The sequence below is a fragment of the Microcaecilia unicolor genome, chromosome 6, assembly GCF_901765095.1.
Source record: "Microcaecilia unicolor chromosome 6, aMicUni1.1, whole genome shotgun sequence".
NCBI lineage: Eukaryota > Metazoa > Chordata > Amphibia > Gymnophiona > Siphonopidae > Microcaecilia > Microcaecilia unicolor.
Genome location: NC_044036.1, coordinates 216,435,688 through 216,460,029, shown reverse-complemented (window position 1 = coordinate 216,460,029; position 24,342 = coordinate 216,435,688).

The following is a 24,342-nucleotide window of genomic DNA, read 5'->3' as shown; positions in this document are numbered from 1 at the left end:
CCTTCCCTTTGCAGCAGCTATGAGCTCTAAAAAGAAACAAAAGAGTGTTCAGCACAGAATCTCATGCTCAAGCACTCAGTAAGGCTCTTCTGGCCTGCACCTAGGGCAGCAGTAGTATGCTTCAGAGAGGGCAGGTCAGCAGAGTTTTGCTGAGTGCTTGAGCACGAGGCTGTCTTCCAGCTTCTCTTTCATTCATGTTTAGAGCTCACAGCCACTGCAATGGGAAGGAGCTGTGGGACCAGGAAGGGTTTGAGAGCAGGGACAGATATTGGGCTTAGGGAAAGGTGAGAGGAGGATGCTGGACTATATGTGGAATGGAAGGAAGAGAGTGACACTAGCAACATTTAGGGGGAGGGGCAATGCCTACCATCACCCCCTCCAAACTATGCCTCCATTGTCTCAGGAGCAAAGTTAGAACATAAGAGTAGCCATACTGGGTCAGACCAATGGTCCATCCAGCCCAGTATTCTGTTTTCCAAACAGTGGCCAAGCCAGGTCAGAAGTACCTGGCGAAACCCAAATCGTGGCAACACTCCATATTACAAATCCAAGGGCAAGCAGTTGCTTCCCATGTCTGTCTTGATAGCAGACTATGGACTTTTCCTCCAGGAATTTGTCCAAACCTTTTTAAAACCCAGCTAACCGCTAAGCCCTGTGGGAACAGGAAGGTATCTTTTGTACCTGAATGTAACTTGCCTTGAGCTAAAACTGAAAAGGCATGAGCTTGATTAATACTCATCCAAATTCGTGACTCTTTTCTAGAGTAGAGAGGTGTGGTAGCCGTGTTAGTCCACTTTTAAAGGTAATCAATAGAAATAAAACAAAATAAAACATGGAAAAGAAAATAAGATGATACCTTTTTTAATGGACATACCTTAATACATTTCTTGATTAGCTTTCTAAGGTTGCCCTTCTTCGTCAGATCGGAAATAAGCAAATGTTGGTAGATGACAGTATATATAAGTGAAACATCAAAGCATTTCAGTGACAGTCTAACAGGATGGGGGTGGATAGTGAGAGACCAGGAGATATGCATAGGAACATCAAAGCATTTCAGTGATAGTCTAACAGGATGGGGTGGATAGATGAGAGGAGGGTGACAAACAGAGCAATACAACTTTATGGTTTATAATGGGCTATAAAGCCCAGATCTTTGTTAAGTCCTGTCAGTTGGGTGTCAAAATATTCAATCATTTTTACTTCAAAGGTCTTACGTTCCTGTATTGTTTTAAAGTTACCTTTCAGGATTCTTACTATGAAATCACTGGTACAATGTTCTGGTTTTGTAAAGTGCTGCCCCACAGGGGTGGAATCCTGTCTGGCACTGGCATTTTTCATGTGATGTCTATGTAAATTAAATCTTTTCTTTAGCATCTGGCTTGTTTCTCCAATATAGCATCCTTTGATACATTTTTTTTACACTGGATAATGTATACCACATTGGAAGATGAGCATGTAAAGGATTCCTTTATGTTGAATATTTTTCCTTTGTGAATGACTGTGGGGTCCTGTGAAATGTTTTGGCATAGCTTACAGCTGGATATATTGCAAGGATGTGTGCCGTTCTTTTCTTTTTGAGTCTGTGTTGGGAGTTTACTTCTGATTAGCTTGTGTTTTAAGTTGGGTGGCTGTCGGAAAGCCAGCACTGGTGGGGATGGGAATATCTTTTTCAGTAATTCATCCTCCTGGAGTAGAAGCTGAAGATCTTTTATGATTTTTCTTAATTTTTCCAGCTCTGGGTTGTATGTCACTATAAGGGGGATTCTGTCTGTGGCTTTTTTTCTTTGTACTGTAGCAGATTTTCCCTGGGTGTTTTGAGGGAGGAGGCAATATTCTTGGAGATTAGTTTGGGGTTGTAGCCTTTCCGTTCGAAGGATTTCAAGGTGTCTGTCTCTGTCCCTTGGGTCAGAGCAGATACAATGGTATCTTGTGGCTTGGCTGTAAACAATGCTGAAGAAATAAGATAGAAAAGGAAGGAATAAAAACTGATACAGCGAAGAAAAAACAGAAAGAGAGACACAAGAGTGAGACAGACAACAACAACAACAACAAAAAAGAACAGAGACAAAGGCAGAGACTCTGAGCCAGAAAATCAAGCCATAGACCCCAAGGGTGAGAAGTTATTTCATTATCTGACAGAGCAGCAGGGGTGGGCAACCTCAGTCCTCGAGAGCCACAACCCAGTTGGGTTTTCAGGATTTCTGCAATGAATATGTATGAGATCTTTTTGCATGTACTGTCTCTATTGTATGCAAATAGATCTTATGCATATTAATTGGGGCAATCCTGAAAATCTGACTGGGTTGTGGCCCTCGAGGACTGAGGTTGCCCACCCCTGCTGCTCTATCAGATAATGAAATAACTTCTCACCCTTGGGGTCTATGGCTTGATTTTCTGGCTCAGAGTCTCTGCCTTTGTCTCTGTTCTTTTTTGTTATTGTTGTTGTTGTCTGTCTCACTCTTGTGTCTCTCTTCCTGTTTTTTCTTTGCTGTATCAGTTTTTATTCCTTCCTTTTCTATCTTATTTCTTCAGCAATGAAAAATTGATACTCTCTTTTCCTTTTTCTTTGTCCTCTTCTGCTTTTTTTTTGTTCTTTTTATTTACTCTCCTTCTACCATTCTTCCACCTTCTACATTAGCATCCTGGATTCCTTCATACCCCCAGTTTAGGGTCCTCTCCTTCTCCATGTCCTGCCTACCTCTCACCATAGTTTGAATGGAACGGGACAGTGATGCGATGTATACATGCATTGATATAAAATACATGAGTACATACACACGCTTTTATATTGACTTTGGAGCAGGTGTAAATAGGTGCATTGGCAGTTGTGCAATACCAAGGCTAGTTCCAGGTGCCTGCTGGAGGAGTAGTGTAATGGTTAGTTCAGTGGGTTGAGAACCTTGGGAACTAGGTTTAGTTCCCACTGCAGCTCCTTGTGACCCTTGGCAAGTCACTTAACCCTCCTTTGCCCCAGGTACAAAAACAGATTGTGAACCCAGTAGGGACAGAGAAAGTACCTGAATAGAAAATGTAAACCGATTTGCCTGTATCACAGAAAGGCGGTATATCACATCCATGACCCTTACCCTTACTTTATAAGGGCTTGTGTTGCCTTTATAAAGTACACACCTAATAGACACTCATAGTTACTTGTTAAGTATTCACTGAAACCAGTTTCTCCACAGATGCCTTATATTAACTAATGTGGAAGATTGTGAACCTCAGCCGTGCCACACTGCATCCATATACTTATACGCAGAGCCTTTTGCACTCACTTCATCGTTGGGTCAACAACCCCACCGTCTTCCTATTGTTGATACTCAATTCTAACCATTTTACTTAATATAAGAATTATACTCATCTTAAATGTGAGATTGAAATATATAGTCGGCCACAGGGGTACAGTGCTCTGACATAGCACATGTTTTGTGAAGGCTTTATCAAGGAGTTCCCCTACAAAACACAAGAGTAAAATGTTAAGTACACCCCTTTCTATTAAATTAACACACCATCTATCTATCCCATATCATTTATTCACCTACCTGCTTATAATCGAAAGAGAAAAACGCCTATATTGCGACCCAAATCGGGATATAGACGTTTGTCTCTCAAAAACGACTAAATGGGTATAATCGAAACACAACTTTCAATCCATCCGTATCGCTCTTATGCTCGGATACAGATGCCCAAACAAGGGGCGTGTCGGGGGCGTGTTAAGGGCGGTGTAACGAGGTGGTCATGTACAACGTATAACGGATAGCGAAGTGATTTTGGTTGGGCGGGAACATGGGCGCCATTGGTTAGACCCGAAATAGAAGCGACCAGAGCAAGGGGGAAATCGTCTTTAGACCCATTAGCGATTGTGTGGAGTTGGAGAGTGGCGAGATCATTGTTGGGAGTGCTGAATTGTTGGTTGCAGAGAGAAAGCTGAGTGTGTTGAGTATCTGTTACGTTCGTCTGTGTGCCCTGCCTCTTTTGTGTCTTACCGTTTGACCTTTGCCTACTCCTCCTCCTTGCTCTATCGGCCCCTCCCCTTCCCCCTATCCCTCTCCATTCACTGTTCCCACGTGTATATTGTATTCCCTGACCTCCGTTTGTCTCTGTGTTCCCTGTACTGTTTGGCGAGCGAGTGGCCAGAGGGTGTGGTGGCAGTGAGAGATCTGTGTGCTGTTCTTGTGTTACTTCTAGTACTAATACTTGCACTGGTGGGGAAATGGATGCACTAAATTCACTGGCGGCTTCCATGTTAGAGGAAGAGGCCACACACCGCAGGAGGTATTCACGGCCCCGAGTGTTCAGGCCCTGCACCATCTTCCTAGACCTCACTGACCAGCAGTGTCTAACAAGGTTCTGGTTTGATAGGGCGACCATTCATCAGCTTTGTGAGCAGCTGAAACCCCTCCTTCAGCCCCAGACCCGTAGGAATAACCCCATCCCTGTCCACCTCAAAATCACTGCCTCTCTCTCTGTCCTGGCCACTGGGAGTTTTCAATCTGTATTAGCTGCTAACACAGGGCTCACCCAGGCTTCTATTTCACACTGTCTCACACAGTTCCTGGATGCTTTTCTAACTCACGCCTCTCACTACATCACTTTCCCCACCACCCCCCAGGCCCTGCACAACAACATGGCTGCCTTCTATGCTGTTGCTAGATTCCCCTCGGTCATAGGTGTGATTGATTGCACACACGTTGCACTCAGACCCCCCCCCCCCCCACCCCCCCGGCCACACAAAGCCACCTACAGAAACAGGAAGGCATTTCATTCTATGAACATGCAAGTTGTGTGTGATGCCCAGGGGGAGATATTAGACGTGTGTGCCAGGTACCCCGGTTCCACCCACGATGCCTACATCCTACAGCACTCGGGCATCTTCCGCAGATTTGAGCGAGGGGAGTTCCCTGGTGGATGGCTACTAGGTAAGTGCAACATGGATGTACCCATACTATACCTCCTCCCCTGGGCAATCCTTCGCCCTGGCTTCCTCCAGCTCACTCCACAACTCACTATCCTAATCCCCCCTGTACCGGCTCCAAGCAATACACACTCATCTATCTCATTCTGCTTTTCTTCAAAGGTGACCGAGGCTACCCGCAGAGGACGTGGCTCATGACCCCCGTGGTGCACCCACAACCAGGGGCAGAAGAAACCTACAACAGGAGACATCGGAGCACCCGTGGGATCATTGAGCGGACCTTTGGCTTGTTGAAAAATCGTTTCCGCTATCTGGACCGGTCTGGAGGGGAGCTCCTCTACAGCCCCAAAAAGGTGGCCAGGATCTTTGTGGCGTGCTGCATGTTGCACAATTTGGCCCAGCGCAGAGGACAGGCCCTCCCAGAGGAGCCACAGCCACCAAGGGAGGCCCCAGATGAGCAGGAAGAGGAGCCCCCTCCACCCCCAGCCCACAGAGCAGAGCTCACTATTTACCAGCTTGGCGTCAGAGCCAGACAAAGACTCATTGAAACAAGTTTTGTGTGAAAGTAAGTGCACATTTATTTCTATTAATCACATAACTATTAACATTACACCAACCACCACCACCACCCACCAACCCTCACCCTCCAGCATGTGCCATCACTTTCCCCCGTCACCTCCCCCGTCCCCTCTTACCCTTCCCACGGACTTCTTTTGCAGCTGGTGCTGCAGGGGAAGTCTGTTCAGACTCCTCTGATGGGCTGCTCCCACTGTTCTCCTCCGTATCCACGCAGCAGCCTGCGGCTTTGGCTGCCCTGTGGAAATCCAGCCACCTTGTTGGCTGTAGCCTGGGCACAGGACCCAGAAGGGGAGCTGGTGTGGTGGCTGCTGCACTAGCGGCTGCGGAGGCGGACGATCTCAATGTCCACCTCTTAGCTGGTGGTTGCTGCCCACTGGAGGAAGTGGATGGCAGGTCTTGCGGCAGCAGCACGGCTGGAGTAGGTGCTGTGACCTGAGGACGCAGGCCTTGAATGCTCTGCTCCAGCCATTGGAGTTGCTGGAGCACCTCCTGGTGGCCTTGGTGCTGCGCCTGGAGCAGTTCCTGGTGGGCTTGGCGCTGCACCTCCAGTGCTTCCCGCTGCAGCTGTAATTTCTGCTGCTGGTACTCCTCCAAGTGCACATTGTGCCACAGCAATTCAGTGGCCAACCGCAGTAGTTGCCTCCTTTGGCTGGATGGCTGCGAGTGAAGAGCTGGCCCCCTATCTGCATCCTAAAGTCAACCGGTGGTGGAGGTACAGCCTCTGCCGGTGGTGCTGGTGGAGGTTGGGCCTCTACTGCTGGTTCTGCTGCTGCAGGTGGTGGAGGTACAGCCTCTACTGCTGGTGCTGCAGGCGGCGGAGGTTGAGGCTGTACTGCTGGTGCTGCAAGTGGTGGAGGTAGAGGCTGGACTGCTGCTGCAGGCGGTGGAGGTTGAGGCTTTCCTGCTGGTGTAGTCCTTTGTTGGGACTGAAGGCCACTAGGGCCAGCCTCCTCAGAGTCATCACCTGTATAGCACAAAGGTGAGGAAGTGTGTTGGTGAAAATAACCCACTTTTGTCTTTCAGCATTCATATACATTGCCCCACACTTGATGACCCAGCAAAGAGATGGTGAGGAGGAATGGGATTAACACCGATGTGAAACAGAGCCCCACAGGCAGCTGGGTAGAGGTAGTGGACGGACAGCCAAGAGAAGGACACCGCTCACAACTTTGTGGACAAGCTGTTTGTTGTATATTTGTTAAAGTGAAGGACATTTCAGCATGTCTTGTGTTACTACTGACTTGCTAGACTGCCTAGACCTGCTTTATGACCCCGATTACAGGCTCCTTAAGTTTCATGCATGAGGCCCACACTGACTAGAGCACTGAGGTGACAGAAGGAAATATGCACAATGCTGATGGGAAAATAGGAGGGAGTAGGGAAGGAAGGGCCCCAAAGTTGTGCCACAGTAGTAACCTACACACGCCCATAGGAGCCAAGTGTAAAGTATTATTGGGGGTGCTAAGCCCAGTGCAAATAACCCCTCCTTGGACACCTACATGATATTTCCTCAATATTGGGGGTGCTCAAACACCCACAGCACCCACAGAGTCTGCTCCTATGACACACATTAATAACTGTACACAGAAAGTCAAATACGTTAGCGTTTAACTTTAAAAAAGGAGACTATGATAAAATGAGAAGAACGGTAAAAAAAAAACTTAGGGGGGCAACTGAGAGAGTAAAAACTGTACAACAGGCGTGGACGCTGTTCAAAAATACCATCCTGGAGGCCCAGGCCATACATATTCCACAAATTAGAAAAGAAAGACGGAAGTCCAAAAGACACCCAGCCTGGTTGAAAAGTGAGGTGAAGGAAGCTATTAGGGCTAAAAGAAACGCCTTCAGAAAATGGAAGAAGGAACCGTCTGAAAATAACAAGAAACAGCATAAGGAGTTTCAAAGCAAATGCAAGGCGCAGATTAAGAAGGCGAAGAGGGAGTATGAAAAAAAGATAGCATTAGAGGCAAAAAAACATAGTAAAAATTTTTTTCGGTATATTAAAAGCAGGAAGCCGGCAAAAGAATCGGTTGGGCCGCTGGATGACCGAGGGGTAAAAGGGGCGATCAAGGAAGACAAAGATGTAGCGGAGAGACTGAATGAATTCTTTGCTTCGGTCTTCACCGAGGAAGATTTGGGTGGGATACCGGTGTCGGAAATGGTATTTCAAGCGGACGAGTCGGAGAAACTTACTGACTTCACGGTAAACCTGGAGGATGTAATGGGGCAGTTCGGCAAACTGAAGAGTAGCAAATCTCCTGGACCGGATGGTATTCATCCTAGAGTACTGATAGAACTGAAAAACGAGCTTGCGGAGCTACTGCTAGTGATATGCAACTTATCCTTAAAATCGAGCGTGGTACCGGAAGATTGGAGGGTGGCCAATGTAACGCCCATTTTTAAAAAAGGCTCCAGGGGAGATCCGGGAAATTATAGACCGGTGAGTCTGACGTCGGTGCCTGGGAAAATGGTAGAGGCTATTATTAAAAACAAAATTACAGAGCACATCCGAGGACATGGATTACTGAGACCAAGTCAGCATGGCTTTTGTGTGGGGAAATCTTGCCTGACCAATTTACTTCAATTCTTTGAAGGAGTGAACAAACATGTGGACAAAGGGGAGTCGGTTGATATTGTGTATCTGGATTTTCAAAAGGCGTTTGACAAGGTACCTCATGAAAGGCTACAGAGGAAATTGGAGGGTCATGGGATAGGAGGAAATGTTCTATTGTGGATTAAAAACTGGTTGAAGGATAGGAAACAGAGAGTGGGGTTAAATGGGCAGTATTCACAATGGAGAAGGGTAGTTAGTGGGGTTCCTCAAGGGTCCGTGCTAGGACCGCTGCTTTTTAATATATTTATAAATGATTTAGAGATGGGAGTAACTAGCGAGGTAATTAAATTTGCTGATGACACAAAGTTATTCAAAGTCGTTAAATCGCAACAGGATTGTGAAAAATTACAAGAGGACCTTACAAGACTGGGAGACTGGGCGGCTAAATGGCAGATGATGTTTAATGTGAGCAAGTGCAAGGTGATGCATGTGGGAAAAAAGAACCCGAATTATAGCTACGTCATGCAAGGTTCCACGTTAGGAGTTACGGACCAAGAAAGGGATCTGGGTGTCGTCGTCGATAACACACTGAAACCTTCTGCTCAGTGTGCTGCTGCGGCTAAGAAAGCGAATAGAATGTTGGGTATTATTAGGAAAGGTATGGAAAACAGGTGTGAGGATGTTATAATGCCGTTGTATCGCTCCATGGTGCGACCGCACCTTGAGTATTGTGTTCAATTCTGGTCGCCACATCTCAAGAAGGATATAGTAGAATTGGAAAAGGTGCAGCGAAGGGCGACTAAAATGATAGCGGGGATGGGACGACTTCCCTATGAAGAAAGACTAAGGAGGCTAGGGCTATACAGCTTGGAGAAGAGACGGCTGAGGGGAGACATGATAGAGGTATATAAAATAATGAGTGGAGTGGAACAGGTGGATGTGAAGCGTCTGTTCACGCTTTCCAAAAATACTAGGACTAGGGGGCATGCGATGAAACTACAGTGTAGTAAATTTAAAACAAATCAGAGAAAATTTTTCTTCACCCAACGTGTAATTAAACTCTGGAATTCGTTGCCGGAGAAAGTGGTGAAGGCGGTTAGCTTAGCAGAGTTTAAAAAGGGGTTGGACGGTTTCCTAAAGGACAAGTCCATAAACCGCTACTAAACGGACTTGGAAAAATCCAAAATTCCAGGAATAACATGTATAGAATGTTTGTACGTTTGGGAAGCTTGCCAGGTGCCCTTGGCCTGGATTGGCCGCTGTCGTGGACAGGATGCTGGGCTCGATGGACCCTTGGTCTTTTCCCAGTATGGCATTACTTATGTACTTATGTTCTTATGTACCACTACTCAAATAGAGCTTACAGTGTAATTAAGATGCACCACAGTCAGGACAAGAAGGAAGCCAATGACTACGGTAGGGATAGAGAGTAAGGGTACGGAACAAGTGAGTAGGGGTTAGGAGGTCAGGACACCATCATAAAGGTGGCCTTTTATTCTACACTAGTAAAAAAGGCCCGTTTCCGAAACCAATGAAACGGGCGCTAGCATGTGGCTTTTTTTGTGTGTGTGTGTATGTGTCACAGAGGTATTGTGTGTGTGTGTGTGTGTGTGTATATGTGTGAGTGTGTGAGGGTGCGGTGTGTGTGCAGGTTGTTGATGTGTGTCTTTTTTTGTTTTGTTTTTTGCTTGGGGGTTGGGGGATGTGCTGTGCTGTCCTTGGTCGCTGTTTGCTGCTGGCTGGGTCGTGGGTAATCCTTCCAGCTGGGCCGCAGCTTGTCCTGTTCGCCCACGTCCCAGATGGTGACGGGCACGTTGTTTTCCGGCTCCTCTGACTCCATGTCAAGCGATCCCAAATATAGTCTGTGCTATATGCCCTCTGGCACTCTTCAGTACTGGCATTAGGCATTTAAAAATGTCTCTCCCCCCCCCCCCCCCCCGGTCTATTTTTGCACATACCCACAGCAGGAATATTCTTCTCTCGTTCCAGCGGTGGTTCTGTGCTCTCCGTGCTGCACAGATAATGAGCCATTCTGCTGGGGAATGCTCCTCCCTTATTGTCACGTAGTTTCCTCTGATTGGTCCGTCTTACGTTGCCTAGTGTTGCCTGGGAACGGTGTTGTGATGGTCCTTTGTGTTTCAGAATGTTGAGGGTGTTTTTTCTGATTGGTCAGTCATGCGAGGGCGGGGCAGAGAGACATGGTCAGTATTATGGCTTCACCACCATGAATCCATGAACCCTTCAGGGAGTGACTGAGTGACTTCAGAACGTTGTCTTCAGAACGTTGAGGGTGAGTTTTATTATAGTAGATATGAATACAGCCAGAGACACACCCTGGTGAAACTCCTCCCCCACCTCCCTCCTCCTGCCCCCCCCCCCACTCCTCACCTCCCTCCTCCTGGCCCCAACTTGTATAACACAGTGTAGTGCAGCACAACAGATACCCCAGCTTCATAATGAATGGTCGACCTACCTGAGCCCTCAGGCTGTGCCGAGGTGTCAAGGGACCCGATCCCGTGGATGCCCTCCTGGGGTAGGAGGGCGTGAACCATGAGCTCCATGGGGGTGAGGTTGGCGGTGTCATGTGATGCGGGATTGGCCCCAGCCTTCCTCCTCACATCCCGCCTCAGCTTGCACCACTTGCACTTGCAGTCCTCCACGTCCCTTGCACAATGGAAGACTGCATTCATCCTCCCATCCCCGCTGCTTGGTGGTTGCAGCCAGCCTCTGTCCGGTGGGAGCAAACAGATTGGCGTGCCGTTGCTCTATCTCCTGCACCAGGAGCTCCACCTCAGCATCAGAAAAATTACCCTTCCGGGTTAGGGACTGGTGTGGCGGCATTGTACCAATGAGTTTTGAAAATACAGAGAGGGGCGTCTAAATAGTCGCCAGGGATGCCCATGTTGGAACGGGATAGGCGTGTCTGATATGGGCGCTTTAATTTCGATTATACACAAATTTCCTAAACGTGTCCAGCTGAGGTAGCGATTTGGGCCACGTGATTTCGATTATGGGTAGATAAGTATGGGCGTCCCACCTGCCTTCCCTTTCTTGATTGCCATTTAAACCGGCATTTCCTGTGCTGGGACGTTTGCGGTTCTTATTAACATTAGTTTACAGTGTTTTACCCTCACTTATAATAACGTTTGTGTTTGGCAATGTATGCTTGGGTACACCTGTGTATTTTTTTTTTTTGGGGGGGGGGTTGTGATTTGTGGTGGCCCTCAGCCAACACAGCTTCCATTTCCAGTCTTCCACATCCTGTGAGCCTCCCTTACTGTCTCCCATTCTCTCTGCCTGGTAGTAGCAGGCAGTCTGTGAGAGCGAACAGATTGTTAGAATGGCACCAAAGCAAGCACCCATCGGTAAGGGTCATTTCACTGAGGCAGAAATAGAGCTAATGGTCCAGGAGATAGAATCCGCACTACACAATCTTCCAACACACGTTCAAGGTAAGCTCATACTTCTCAGCCACCTCTTCTCTTTCTGCTCATAATCAAGGAGTGTCCATTCACTGTATGTAGTCTGCAGTCAACTCTTAGCTCTCTTTTCACCAGGTTCCTGTGCACTGGTTGGAGGCCATCAGCGCCGTACTGTGTGGTTTTGGCAGGTCCTCAATGCTGTTGGAGCTTCTGTATTGGTTCCCGGTAGGTTCCATCTTCCTTGTTTATGTGGTGAACCCCAGTCCCCATTTATGGCCACCCATTCTCAAGTTCGATAGGAGGGGGATGGGGAATAATATATGCAATGAATGTGTTTACCACATTATTGAACATCGTCCTACAATCCTCCATAGTTAGGGAACAACAACATTTCTAACATGTGGTAGGCTGCAAACTAGGTTCAAGGTGGCCACAGGTACTGCCTAATGAGCCCTTAAGACATGGAGAGGGTTTGTGGTTACAGGTCCAAACCCAAATTACCTGCAGGTGGCAACAGCCTGGTGGCTGCAGTGGCCTAGTGGTTAGAGCACCAGCCTTGTAATTACAAGGTTGCCAGTTCAATTCCCACTGCTGCTCCTTGTGATCTAGGGTGAGTCACTTACCCTCCATTGGCTCAGGTCCAAACTTAGAGTCATTCTGGGACAGAGAATAACCCAGAATACCTGAATGTAACTCTCCTTGAGCTACTACTGGAAAAAATGTGATCAAACATCCAAATAATGAACACCATATTTATTTGTGCCCTTCTGTAACTCTTGTATTATATTGCAACTGTGATGAGGTAAGCATCCATCTAATGGTTTTCCCATTGTTTTCCCTTTTCTCCTCACCACCATCACTATATACCATTGCTGATGTATTGAATGTGAAAAGATGAGCCAGCTGCTTGTAGCTCCTTCGTGGGCCCCCCACCAATTTGGTATGGTTGTGGGTAAGGGTGTCTGGTGATCACACTGAGAAAACATCATGTATGTGCTACCTAGGGTTATGTGCAAGTTTCTACTTGACAGATCACAAGTGCTAGACAACAAATCTATTATTTATGCCACTCTGTGCTGTGGGGCTATATGGTAAGGGGGAGGGAGAGAGGCTGGATGGCCATTTGTGTTCCTCAACAGTAATAGCCACCTAGCCTCCCCGGCCCACTCCCCTACACATACAGCCATGCAGGTTGGAATGAACAGGTGGGCTCCTGTATGGGCACCATTAACACAGACATGCATCAACTTTCTCATTCACACTTCACATTTCATGCAATGCATATTGCTGCCTCCTCTCACATCAACACCACCATTTGGTTATATGTAATGCACAAGGTACAGACACACACACCCTGTTATATGAAATAGGAAAAATATATTTTTTACAAACCCCAACAATTTCCCACCCCCCACCCCTACAACTCCCCCCAGACACAAATCCCCACAACCCCTACATATCCCCCCCACAACAAATCTCCACAATCCATACATATCCCCCCACTCCCCACCCCCAAATCCAACAAATCCCCCCCCCCCCCAAAGTCTGTCAAGGGCAGCCCTGCCCTCTTAGCAAGGCCCTCTGTAGCAGGGTAATGAGCAGCACCAGCAGCACCCTCAGTGGGCCATGGAGCTGCTCATTACCCTGCCTTAGGGCTCTGAGCTCCTGCAGCACCTGGTTCTGCCCATCTACCAGCTGCTGCAGGAGGCGCAGGGCTGGAGCTGGGCCAAGGGCTGGAGCTGGCCCAGGGGATGGTGATGGCTCAGATGGAGCTGGCCCAGGGGATGGAGATGGCTCAGTGGATGGAGCTGCAGGTGGGGAGGGGTCCTCCATAATGTCCTCATCAATGATGAGGACCCCCTCCTCCTCCTCCTCCTCCTCCTCGTGGGATTCCTCCTCCTCCTCCTGGTGGGCCTCCTCGGCTGGCTCCTCCTGGCTGGCTCCTCCTCCAGGTGGCCCTCCTCGTCCGCCTCCTCCTCCTGCTGGTGCTGGAGCCCTGTGTATGTCAAAGGAGTGTGGTTGAGATCAGCACATGCAAGATGGCTTGCATAGTGCAGTAGCTGGGTGGCCTGAGGCGGGGGATGGGGCAAGGTGTGGTGAGGCGTGGCCTATACCCATGGGGACTGAGATGCATCAGATGACATGACAGGGAACCCTGGAAGCTGCTCTGACACAGAACATGTTGGCAGACCACACTCATTGCTGACCAGCATGTTTGCATTCTGATATGTGATGACGGTTTGCTGACCTGTTTTTGTGGTTTTTATTGTGGGGGGGGGGGGGGGGGCGTTGGGAAGGGTGCTTAGCACATAACTTTTACGTGAGGCCATGACATCCACTAAAAGTAGGGCCTCAGGCAGGACTACCAGGAAACACTATCCACCCACCCCAGAAAGGGGGATAGTAAAGTGAGGCATGTCATCTCATTCATCTCGGGGGGAGGGTCGGTGGAAGTTGCAGCCACACTCATGGGAGGGCACCTGCAACCTGAGTCCTTGATCTGGGACAGATATGTTATTACTTACTAGTTGGCTATTAGCCACATGGAAAGTGATATTGTACAGTACATTTGCATTATTCAATAAATACATTTACAAATGAGTACAGGTGTCCTGTTTTGAAGACTTATGTCGAGCCCTCAGGTACCGTCGCTCTGCCCTGATGATGTCAGGACTCTCCCGCCTCACACGCCGGAACCTCCTCCGGAGGGACTCCAGGTCCCTGTGAACCCCGAAGCGTCTGTAAGATATAAGTTTGTAGAGCAGGAGTCAGGGGATGGTCCTTCTAGCCCTCTGCACACACATTCATTTGTCAATCAAATAGCAGAGAGGGTCAACACTGTTGGGGGGGGGGGGGGGGGACATTCCATTGGTACAGATGCTCATAGGAGACACTTTTTTTAAATTATTGGGGGTGCTAACCCCAGTGGAGATAAGCCCTCCCTGGACACATACAAGGAATTTATTCAATATTGGGGGTGCTCAAGCACCCATAGCAGTCACAGAGTCAGCTCCTATGCAGATGATGCCATAGAGGTGGCCATGAGGCTAGAAAGTCCCGTTTGTAGGCATTATAATTTATGCTTCTTAAACTACTAATATGTCTTATCATTACCACGTTATCAAGATCCTTCTGTATGCTATACATTTCTTTTGTTAAATGTTTCCACCATTCATGATGTAAGCCACATTGAGCCTGCAAAGAGGTCGGGAAATGTGGGATACAAATGCAATAAATAAGTAAATAAAGAAATAAATTATTGTTGGGATGTGGGAATGGTTGTCCTTTCCAGTACATACATTTTATTACTGATTGTGCATGTACCCATATTACTCATTATCCTTGCATGCACACTCCGGTTACTGCTTACAGTGATGATGAAGCTGTTATATGTGTAGGTACAGGAGGGAGACCTGATGGGGGGTGGTGGCAAACACTTACCTTTCCAGCCTGTTCCTGATGCGGGACCTGGCTCTCACTGCCTGTATCCTGGGGGGCAGGTGGTGGTGGTGGATGAAGAGCCTGTGCCGGTGCCTAAGGCATAGCCGCACCAGCAGCAGGCTCTCAGCCTCACTAAAGTTTGGCTCACGTCGCAGGTGCGCCATATTTTTCAGTGAGAATAGGTGTTGGAAAACAAGTGCCTTATATGGACGCCCTTGCGTGACGGACGTTGTTTCGTGCACAGTTCCATATATGGATTACCATCCTATATATGACCCTATCAGCACGTGGACACCGTCGTAATCATAGATGTCCTTGACATGCATGAATGGTTGTTATGCGTGCGGGCCCTTCCTGTGTGCGGAACTTGCCTTATGTAGATGAGTATGAAGCACGCGAACCTTTTCACATATACACAATATGCATATAGCTGCATGTTCAGTAGGTACAGTGCATGCAGTTCCGGACATCCAGATAGGGCACATATGAGGAATATTCGGTGGAGCAACATGATCTTCCTGTATTTGATGCGTATGAACGATCCTCATATTTCCCGTACCTGGATGTCCAGAACAGCATGCACTGTACTTGCGGTACAAATTGTTTTACTATACTTTCTGATTTGGTCGTTTTCACCTGCGATAATCGAATGTGTAATGGCGCCCTGTTTTCTAACCTTTATGCGCCCCTCATTTGGTCGTTTGCAACAGGGAATAATCGATTGTCGAAAAACGTCCATACTATTTTTTGATTATACCTGCCTGATTTTGGACGTTTTCGTAAGGACGTCCTAATGCGTACTTGGACGATCTTTCGATTATGCCCCTCCTAATGGTCATTTTGTTTCAGCCCACCGGCATCTACTACATGAGTTCTTATAGGTTCAAGACTCATGGTTCCCCACCAATCACAGGACAGGAAATTTTAAAGGGACATCTATATTAAAGACATCCACTTGATCTCCGCATTTAAGCCACTAGGGGCAACAGTATTTAACGTGAATATCCATTGTTATTCCTTATAATTCAGCCATGATTCATAGTTTCCACACTCCCACCCGATCCTAACCTGATCAATGACCCTCCACAGGAGATCTGCCACCGAATGATCCAGTGGGTGACTAGAGGAGCCTGTTCAGTCCTAGTGCTAGTCTTAGTCCTAGTGCTAGTCCTTGACTTATGTTCATTAAGACAGATTTTAATAGATCTACTACTTCGTCCTACGTATACCAATTTATACAGGCATTGTATGATGTAAACCATGTTGGAATTGATACAGGAAGTATGCCCCCTAGCTTGTATTTCTAAACCTGTCTGATTAGAAATACAAGCTAGGGGGCATACTTCCTGTTTGTGAAGGAACCAGTAGAAGGTGATATCACGCCACAGAGTGGTTGGTTGAGCCTTTATAAAGTAAACATAATGGGGGTTTCCGATTACAGGGGAAAGATGAGTAGGTGAGCGGTTCCAGAGCTCCTGAATTGTGAGCAAATAAATGGAGTTTCCCAGTGTTATCCACCCCAGTGTCAGAGGAGCTCTTGGACATGCCACAAAGTGTGCAGGAAAAACCTGGAAAAAACATTCATGAGATATATGATACTAAAGCTTTAAACGTAGCAGCGCTGCCTGCAGCAGCCCTGGCCGAGATGGCAGAAGAAAGCTGAGCATTCAAGTGCCACAGAGCCAGACCTGGTGGAACTGCATGTGCCCTTGAGAGAAATTAGAGAATCCAAGGTGGAAACTGTGGAGCAGTTCTTAGAAAAACTAAAGGACAACCTGGGAGCTTATACCGAAAGGCTGGATGAAGTAGAGAATTGGGTGAATATACTAGAAGATTTGCAGATGACACAAAACTATTCAAGGTTGTTAAAACATGTGTGGACTGTGAAATATTGTAGGGAGACCTTAGGAAATTGGAAGATTGGGCATCCAAATGGCTTATGAAAATTGAATGTGGACAAATGCACGGTGATGAACATTGGAAAGAATAATCTAAATCATAGTTACCTGATGATAGGTTCCACCTTGGGGGTCAGCAACCAAGAAAAAGATCTAGGTCTCACTGTAGATAATATACGTTGAAATCTTCTGCTCAATGTGTGGTGGTGACCAGAAAAGCAAACAGGATGTTAGGAATTAGTGGCATTAGAAAAGGTTTAAAGAACAGCGAAAAAAATGTGAAAGGGGATGGAATTCCTCTCATGTGAGAAAAGGCTAAAGAGGTTAGGACTCTTCAGCTTAGAAAAGAGACGGATGAGAGGAGATATGATTGCGGTCTACAAAATCCTGAGTAGTGTAGAACGAGTAGAAGTAAATCAATTTTTTACTCATTCCAAAAGTGCAAAGACTAGGGGACACTCAAAGAAGTTACATGGAAATATTTTTAAAACAAATAGGAGGAAATATTTTTTCATTCAATGAATAGTTAAGCTCTGGAACTCTGTCAGAGGATGTAGTAACAGTGGTTAGCGTATCTGGGTTTAAAAAAGGTTTGGACAAGTTCCTGGAGGAAAATGACCATAGTCTGCTACTGAGACATATATGGGGAAGCAACTGCTTGCCCTAGGATTGGTAGCACGGAATGTTGCCATGATTTGTGTTTGTGCCAGGTCAGTGGTGTAGCCAGATAACCAATTTTGGGTAGGCCTGAGCACAGAGTGGGTGGGCACAAAATTTTCTCTCTCCCCCCTCTCCCCCAGCGCTTCCCAACTCAAAATATAAATACTTTAGCTGATGAGGATCCCCAATCTCCCTCAGCTGAAGACCTCCACCAGAGATGGCCAGAACTCCTCCCCACCAAGCCCAGCAGGCAGTAGCAACTCCTTGAGCCACTGATGACAGCACACCATACATACTTAGTTGTCAGTGGCTCCAGGATGCTGCCCCCATCTGCCAAGCTCGGCGGAAGGCAAATCCGGCCAGCCCCAGAAGAGATCCCCAGCTGGCAGGGCTTGGGGATCCCCACTAGCCACAGCAAGGTTCAGGGCTGCTGTTAACCATGCTGGTGACCAGGGCAGAAAATAAAGAAGCCCCTCCCCCAATTCCCTCTCCTCTCCAATCTCTTCATCTGCCATTACAGTCACACTGACAGACCCTCACAAATTACAGAACAAGGGATCACAAATTAGAAATAAAAATATGCAGACAAATTGAACTAGGAACCTCAGCATGCACAGCAACACTGGAGAAAAAAGACAAAACAAAAGCGTATTTCCTTTTCTACTTAACACGATAAAAAGACATCCACTATGCACATTTCCCAAAACTAACGTATTCCATTTAAAACATTCAAAATAAAATGATTTTTCTACCTTTATTGTCTGGACATTTTATTTTTCCATCATGTTGGTTCCAATTTCTCTTTCCCACTTTCCTGTCTGTTTTCTGCTAATTCTTCTAGTGGCTGTCCATTTGTCTTTTTTCTTCTGTCATTTCATTTCCTCACTACACCTGCCTCTGAAATATTGATCTTTCCATTTTAGCTCTTTCCTTTCTTTCTTTTTTCTTTTCTGCCTCTGTACACTCAAATTTCATCCTCTTTCTAAATCTTTTCCTTCTTTTTACTTTTAAGATATCTATCACATTTCCTTTTCCTTTCACCCACTAGCTCTCTCATTCCTCATCTCTCTCCTTCCCAGCCTATCGTTCCTTTCCATCTTCAATCTACGCACCATTACCATATTTCTACTCCTGTAATCACTGTTCTCTCATTTATTTCCTTGCCATCTCCACTCCCTAGGCCTCTCCCCCATGCTTTCCACCATTCCCAGTGTCTCCCTCCCTCCACCCTTCCAGCCCAGCATCTGTTCCCTCTTTCTCCCATCCTCACTCTCTAGCCTGATATCTCCCTATCCCTTTTACCTCCCACCACTAGCATCTTCCTGTCCCATCTCTCTCCCCTCCCTCATTGTTCAGCATTTTTCCCTTTCTCTTCCCTACCATCCATTGTCCATCTTCTCTCCCTGGATCCATCTTCCTTCTTCCTCTCCTCTCCTCCACCTTCATGTCCAACTTTTTTCCCTCTCCCTGCCTTGAGACCCTGGTCTAACATCTCACTCCCTCCCCCGTCACACAGCATCTCTCCATCCTTCCTTCCCCTTACCTCAATGCCATGTTCAACATTTCCCCTCTCATCTCTCCCTCCTTTCCTTCCATTTCCATGTCCAACACTTTTTTTTCTCTCTGGTCCTTTACCACTCCTATGCAGCCTTTCCCTCCCTCTCCCCATCCCACCCCACCCGTATCCAACAATTCTCCCTCTCTTTTCCCTTGCAGCATCTCGCCATCCCTCCCCTCACATCAAACAATTATTCCTCCACCCCACCTAGCACTACCCTGTCTCACTCCCTCATCCCAACAGTGCTCCTGTCTCTCCCTCTCTCCATGACCCCTCAAGCCACCTGCCGGCATGCTGTAGGTTTTTTCCCCTCTCCCCCACCCGTCGACATGCTGCACCTTTTCCCCTATCCCCTGCCCCCGCAAGCCACCTGCTGCAGTTTTTGTTCTCTCCCACCTCCCAGCCACCCGCTGGCGCGCCACAGGCCCACCCTCCCTCCCCTTCCATCCCCGCCGCGGTCCAGCTCTGTACGTCTGCAGCGGAGCCACATGCTGCCACTACACAATTGCTTCCTTCCGTCCGGCTTCACCTTCTCCGTTACTCTTTCTGAAGAGGTGGGGCCAGCGCAGAGGAAGCACTCGTAGCAGCGTGCGGACGGCCCCGGCGCCACTGCAGATGTTCAGAGCTGGACGGCAGGGATGGAAGGGGAGGGAGGGTATGTGGTGCACTGGCGGGTGGCTGGGAGGTGGGAGAGAACAAAAACCACAGGAGCTAACATCGCTGCAGGACGGGGATGACAGGGGAGGGAGCAGGAAGGGAACAAAACCTGCGGTGTGCCGGCGGGTGGCTGGGAGGAAGGAAAGCTGAAGTTGTGGTTTGGTTGTCTGAGGTGCATTGTTGCTGAGTGGGCCTGAGCCCAAAGTGGGTGGACCCAGGCCCACCCGTGGCTACGTCCCTGTGCCAGTTACTTGTGACTTGGCTTAGCCACTGTTGGAAACAGGATACTGGGCGAGATGCAGCATTGGTCTGGCCCAGTATGGCTACTCTAGAATACTTATATGCAGAGGATACGATCACAATGCAAAAGTTGAGCTGGGAGGATCAGTGGATCAGAGACAAAGTGGAAGACCAAAAAAATAAAGATAGGCATTTCATCATCAGAATTTTCAAGGTGCCAGAAGAAGCTGAGCTGCCTGACGAGAACTTTTGGAAAAGAACTGCTGAATACATGCGTTCCAATGCAGCTGGTGGACCTGAACTATGAAATTGAGAAAGCGCACAGAGAAACACGGTCCCACCCTAACCCACATAAGTGACCCCAGGCTCTCATTGTAAAGCTCCACTGATACCAGGAGAAGGGGCATGTGATCATAGAGGCCAGGAAAAAGTGGACTGTACTTTAAAAGAACTGGATACTGTATATTTTTATGGATTTGAGCTCCAAGACTACTACTACTACTTGAACACTGTACAATTGAACATGAAGAGACAGTCCCTGCTCAAATAAGTTTACAATTTAATCTGGACAGATAAAAAAGGGCAAATAAGGGATAAGAGAATTACTAAGGTGGGAATGATAAAACAGAGAAGGGTACTGTACAAGTGAATAGGGGTTAGGAGTTAAATGCAGTATCAAAAAGATGGGCTTTTAGTCTAGATTTCAAGACCTTCTGAGAGAAGTTCTGAGAGAAGAGGACATTTCTCTGGTAAGTGAACACTATTTTGCTTTGTGCTTTGGAAAATTAAAGATTGGGGTTTAAAGGAGGAATTGTAGGTTAGTGATAGACAGAATAAAAGTATAAAACAGCAAACTTTATCAACTACTCTCCATACTTACTTAAGTACAAAAGTACTGCCTTACTGGGACCAAAGGTCCATCAAGCCAAGCATCCTGTTTCTAACAGTGGCCAATCCAGGTCACAAATACCTGGCAAGATCCCCCAAAAAAGTACAAAACATTTTATGCTGCTTATTCCAGAAATATTTTTTCCAAGTCCAATTTAATAATGGTCTTTGGACTTTTCCGGTAGGAAGCCGTCCAAACCTTTTTTAAACTCTGCTAAACTAACCGCCTTTACCACACTTTTTGGCAACAAATTCCAAAGTTGAATTACACGTTGAGTGAAGAAACATTTTCTCCAATTTGTTCTAAATGTACTACTTTGTAGCTTCATCGCATGCCCCCTAGTCCTAGTATTTTTGGAAAGCGTAAGCAGACGCTTCACGTCCACCCGTTCCACTCCACTCATTATTTTATAGACCTCTATCATATCTCCCCTCAGCTGTCTTTTCTCAAAGCTGAAGAGCCCCAGTCGCTTTAGCCTTTCCCCATAGGGAAGTCGTTCCATCCTCTTTATCATTTTCGTTGCCCTTCTCTGCACCTTTTCTAATTCCACTCTATCCTTTTTGAGATGCAGCAACACAATATTCGAGGTGCGGTCACACCATGGAGTGATACAAAGACATTATAATGTCATCATTTTTGTTTTCCATTAATTTCCTAATAATACCTAACATATCTATTTGCTTTCTTAGCCGCCGCAGCACACTGAGCAGAAGGTTTCAACGTATCATCAACGACGACACCTACATCCCTTTCTTGTTTGGTGACTCCTAACGTGAAACCTTGCATAACATAGCTATAATTCAGGTTCCTCTTTCCCACATGCATCACTTTGCACTTGCTCACATTAAATGTCATCTGCCATTTAGAAGCCCAGTCTCCCAGTCTTGTAAGGTCTTCTTGTAATTTTTCACAATCCTCCCGCGATTTAACTACTTTGAATGACTTTGCATCGTCAGCAAATTTAATTACCTCACTAGGTTTCCTATCTCTAGGTCATTTATAAATATGTTAAAAAGCAGCAGTCCCAGCACAGACCCCTGGGGAGCCCCACTAACTACCCTTCTCCATTGAGAATACTGATCATTTAACCCTACTCTCTGTTTTCTATCTTTTAACCAGTTTTTCATCCACAATAGGACATTACCTCCTATCCCATGAATCTCCAATTTCCTCTGAAGTCTTTCATGAGGTACTTTGTCAAACGCCTTTTGAAAATCCAGATACATAATCCAGCTAATTTTCGAAAGTGATCACCGGCCATCTTCCAACATAAATCGGGAGATGGCCGGCGATCTCGGAAAAGCGGCAAAATCGGTATAATCGAAAGCTGCTTTTTTGACAGCATCGCTGCTTTCCTGTTGCCTCGCCGGTGAAAGTTCAAAGGGGCATGTCACCGGCGAAGCGAAGGAGAGACATGGGCGGGCATGGGCGTGGCTACCAGATGGCCGGCTTTCACGGATAATGGAAAAAAAAAGCATCGTTAAGCAGCATTTCAAAGGGTTTACTTGGTCCTTTTATTTTCACGACCAAGCCTCAAAAAGGTGCCCCAACTAACCAGATGACCACTGGAGGGAATGAGGGATGACCTCCCCGTACTCCCCCAGTCGTCACCAACCCCCTCCCACACGAAAAAAATAAAAATAAAGCACTTTTATGCCAGCCTCACATGTCATACCCAGGTCCCTGCAAAAAAAAAAAAAAAAACCAGCACAAAGGGCCTTTAAAAACAAAAGGGAACACAGTTCTTTCATTAAAATATCTTATTATTAAAGGATATCTTAATGAAAGAACTGTGTTTCCTTTTGTTTTTAAAGGCCCTTTGTGCTGTTTTTTTTGCTTGGTCTTTTTCTGTATTTGGTTCCCTCTCTTTGTTACATACCCAGGTCCCTGACAGCAGTATGCAAGTCCCTGGAGCAGTTTTTAATGGGTGCAGTGCACTTCAGGCAGGCAGACCCAGGTCCACCCCCCCTACCTGTTACACTTGTGGTGCTAATGTTGAGCCCTCCAAACTCCCCCAAAACCCACTGTACCCACATGTAAGTGCCCCCCTTCACCCATAAGGGCTATGGTAATGGAGTAGAGGTGTGGGGAGTGAGTTTCGGGAGGATTTGGGGGGCTCAGCACCCAAGGTAAGGGAGCTATGCACCTGGGAGCTTTCTTTGTATTTTTTAAACATTTTTAGAAGTGCCCCCTAGGGTGCCCTGGCATGTGAGGGGGACCAGTGCACTAAAAATGCTGGCTCCTCCCACAACCAAATGCCTTGGATTTCACAGGGTTTGAGATGGCCGACATTTTTTTTTCCATTATCGCTGAAAAACAAAACCGGCGATCTCAAACCCGGCGAACTCTGGCATTTGGCCGGGCTAAACCATATTATCGAAAAAAAAGATGGCCGGCCATTTTTTCCGATAATACGGTTCCGGCCAGCTGTTACGCCGCCGGCAAAATAGATCGCCGGCGACGTTCGATTATGCCCCTCCACATCAACCGGCTCACCTTTATCCACATGTTTGTTCACCCCTTCAAAGAAATGTAATAAGTATATAAGTACATAAGTAATGCCATACTGGGAAAAGACCAAGGGTCCATCGAGCACAGCATCCTGTCCACGACAGCGGCCAATCCAGGCCAAGGGCACCTGGCTAGCTTCCCAAACGTACAAACATTCTATACATGTTATTCCTGGAATTGTGGATTTTTCCCAAGTCTATTTAGTAGCGGTTTATGGACTTGTCCTTTAGGAAACTGTTCAACCCCTTTTTAAACTCTGCTAAGCTAACCGCCTTCACCACTTTCTCCAGCAACGAATTCCAGAGTTTAATTATACGTTGTGTGAAGAAACTTTTTCTCCGATTTGTTTTAAATTTACTACACTGTAGTTTCATCGCATGCCCCCTAGTCCTAGTATCTTTGGAAAGCGTGAACAGACGCTTCACATCCACCTGTTCCACTCCACTCATTATTTTATATACCTCTTTCATGTCTCCCCTCAGCCGTCTCTTCTCCAAGCTGAATAGCCCTAGCCTCCTTAATCTTTCTTCATAGAGAAGTCGTCCCATCCCCGCTATCATTTTAGTCGCCCTTCGCTGCACCTTTTCCAATTCTACTAAATCTTTCTTGAGATGCAGCGACCAGAATTGAACACAATACTCAAGGTGCGGTCGCACCATGAAGCGATACAACGGCATTATAACATCCTCACACCTGTTTTCCATACCTTTCCTAATAATACCCAACACTCTATTCGCTTTCCTAGCCGCGGCAGCACACTGAGCAGAAGGTTTCAGTGTATTATCGACGACGACACCCAGATCCCTTTCTTGGTCCGTAACTCCTAACATGGAACCTTGCATGACGTAGCTATAATTCGGGTTTTTTTTTCCCACAAGCATCACCTTGCACTTGCTCACATTAAACGTCATCTGCCATTTAGCCTCTCAGTCTCCCAGTCTCGTAAGGTCCTCTTGTAATTTTTCACAATCCTGTCGCGATTTAACAACTTTGAATAACTTTGTGTCATCAGCAAATT